The sequence below is a fragment of the Tachypleus tridentatus genome, chromosome 1, assembly GCF_004210375.1.
Source record: "Tachypleus tridentatus isolate NWPU-2018 chromosome 1, ASM421037v1, whole genome shotgun sequence".
Classification (NCBI taxonomy): Eukaryota; Metazoa; Arthropoda; class Merostomata; order Xiphosura; family Limulidae; genus Tachypleus; species Tachypleus tridentatus.
Window position 1 is genome coordinate 167,568,896 of NC_134825.1, and position 3,068 is coordinate 167,571,963.

A 3,068-nucleotide genomic window follows, 5' to 3' on the forward strand; every position below is an offset into this window, starting at 1 on the left:
TTTTCTCTCACTTTCAGTGATACTTCTGAGCAGTGAAAAAGGTGTATTATTCTAACACTATTTTATATCCATATACCAAGATTAGTTGTGTTTGTCATGCATAAATTTATATATTTGCAGAAGTGTAAAGTTTTCATTACACCGCGAGGGGAACCATAGAATTTCCTAAAATCTCCTTTCCCTAAACTGCTGAATTCACCAGCTTCAAAAATGGGCTCTTACGTGAATAAAACTCATCGCTCTAAATATCGTTCGTAACATCAATACCTCTCGTGGATTCAGCAGATACCTCGATCTAGCATTGCTCTAAGACAACACACACACCCGTTCCTAACATGATTGAAGAAATTAAAGTCGCATTACAGCGACGATGATAATGAACTGAAAAAATGTAAAATAATAACACATAAATGTCTGTGTGTCACGTGTGTAAAAGCAGCCCTGTGAAACAGTTGTTCAAGACCGCTTACGTGTCACAGCATCCCTGTAATACATTTGTTCAAGGCAGTGTGCAACGTCTGTATAGCGGCCTTTAAAATACTAGTTCAATACTGTCTCTGTGTCACGTACTTTAACGCAACCCTGCAAATACAATGTCAGAATATCATTCATTTATATTAAAATGCAAAATAATTTATTGTGGTTAAATTATTTATCAAAATGAATATAACATAACATAAACAAAACTAATATATTAATCCAACTACATCAAGATGAGATAGTAACAACTAATTCCATTTTGTTAATTTGGAAATTGTTGTATACCCTAAAATATACATTCACCTTGTCATTCGCCCTGATTCAGATCTCATTAACCTCTGTAATATTTAAGGTGTATTAGATCTGGCCGATAAAATATACTTATGATGCCATTTCTTTATAGTACACTTTCAAACTTAACTGTGAAAGCCACGACGCTGCCTCTTTAAAGCGGAAACACAAACACGTGTTTAGTCAAATTAATTAATATTAACAAAAGGAGAAAATTTCATTCAAACTACCACACTTTAACCAATAATATATTTCCATATTTTACGAAATTCTTCAAAAATCCCAATCGCTGAATTTCCATAAAGAAACAGCGATTGAAAAAAAAAACGAGTTGTGCAAAAAAAAAAGTGATCGTTACGGCTACAAAACGTCAAACACTTCTTGCACTGTACATCGTAATATTACAAGACTCAGATATGTTCATTACGTATATTTGACGAATGAACTAAATCATTATTCGGTATTGTTAGTACGTCGCACAAAGTTAGGCGTTTGTAAAAGGATCTCGAGAAGTATTTTCACGATTTTGTGTATGTATTTACTGTTGTAGGATTTATGAACATTTGTTAAAGCAACATAGTGTTTCTTTCCATTAATGGATCTTTAATTATGTGTGTCTTATTTTTACCATTAAAATTAAAATTCTTTATTTGTCAGTTTAAGAGTGTGTTTTTCTTGTAGCAAAGTTACATGTAGCCGTTTCCATCAAGAAGTATGAAACCTCTGATTTTAGGGTTGTTATTTCGAAGCGTTACAGCTGTCCGAGTTGAATGAAGTTGGGTGTATTAGCAATGTAAAAATAAATATTAAGAGTTAAAACTCCACTCATGATAACAATGACGAAAAAGGTGCATCAGGAATCATACGTAATTCAAAAGAGAAACTTATTTCTAATAAACGAGCAGGTATGAAGATGACATTCGAAGAACTACTACTTTTACAGGTTAGTGGCACTTTTACGCTCTTAAATATATGTTACGTGACAAAGAGAACATAATTCTAACTATTTATCGCCGTCTGTATCATAATACGAAGCAGTTTCTTCAAGACTTATTTCCTCACAAATCTTATCTCTGACCTACGTAAACAACCAACAGTTTCACGATTGATAACTCTCGAGGAGAAAATTAATAAATTACGTATTATAGGGCCTCATTTCTTTATCAAAACACCTTTAAAAAAAAGGGAAAACTCTGACGGAAGTCAAGTCCAAATGTTCTGTTATCAATATAGTCTTCGAATGTTAGCGGATTTTTTTTGTTTTTGGTTTGGGACGTTCTGGAATCATTCAATTTGAAACTAGAAAGCTTTATTGCAGTCTTTCATATCAGCATCTAAATGTCGAAACGATATATTCCACCATGGTACGAGGCACTTTTTTGAACGTTTCTAAAACTGCATGTCACATTCTAGGGATGCGATTTTCAGCCTGAGGTTTTATTCCTCTAATAATGTAAAATATGTGTAATTTCTAATATGCAAATCGTATTCTAAGACTGTTTCCTTCTTGCTGCAGTAATTGAATTAATGGTGACGTCATTATCGTTCTTTTGATCTGTCACTCGAGAAATATCTTTATAATTTTAAAGTGTAAATGAATTTCGTGAGAATTTTGATAAGAGATGCCTCGGCATGGTCATTGGACTCTAAATCCTAATGTCGCAGGTTCGACCTTCGGTTGCATTAAACATGGTCGCCCTTTCAGCCATGGAGGCGTTATGATATGACTCTCAAACCAACTCTTCGTTGATAACAGAATAGTCCAAGTGTAGGCTGTGGGTAATAATCCATTTCGTAATACTTTTAGAGTTTTTATGGTGACAGCTTGTTAATACACTTAGAGAACAACTTTATTTTATTTAGACGAAATATATGTAGCATCAAACTAAATAGATATTTTCATATACTTTAGAAAGGGTTGTCGAAAATCGGCTCGTTGGTCTAGGGGTATGATTCTCGCTTTGGGTGCGAGAGGTCCCGGGTTCAAATCCCGGACGAGCCCTTTTCTCTCACTTTCAGTGATACTTCTGAGCAGTGAAAAAAGGTGTATTATTCTAACACTATTTTATATCCATATACCAAGATTAGTTGTGTTTGTCATGCATAAATTTATATATTTGCAGAAGTGTAAAGTTTTCATTACACCGCGAGGGGAACCATAGAATTTCCTAAAATCTCCTTTCCCTAAACTGCTGAATTCACCAGCTTCAAAATGGGCTCTTACGTGAATAAAACTCATCGCTCTAAATATCGTTCGTAACATCAATACCTCTCGTGGATTCAGCAGATACCTCGAT

General features: G+C 34.2%; 1 non-coding gene across 1 annotated transcript; it reads left to right on the forward strand.

The window, feature by feature from the left end:
* Window positions 1-2,701: 2,701 nt before the first annotated feature.
* TRNAP-UGG (transfer RNA proline (anticodon UGG)) lies at window positions 2,702-2,773 on the forward strand. The gene has a single exon. It is a non-coding gene; the product is annotated as a tRNA-Pro (tRNA).
* The last annotated feature ends 295 nt before the right edge of the window (window positions 2,774-3,068 follow it).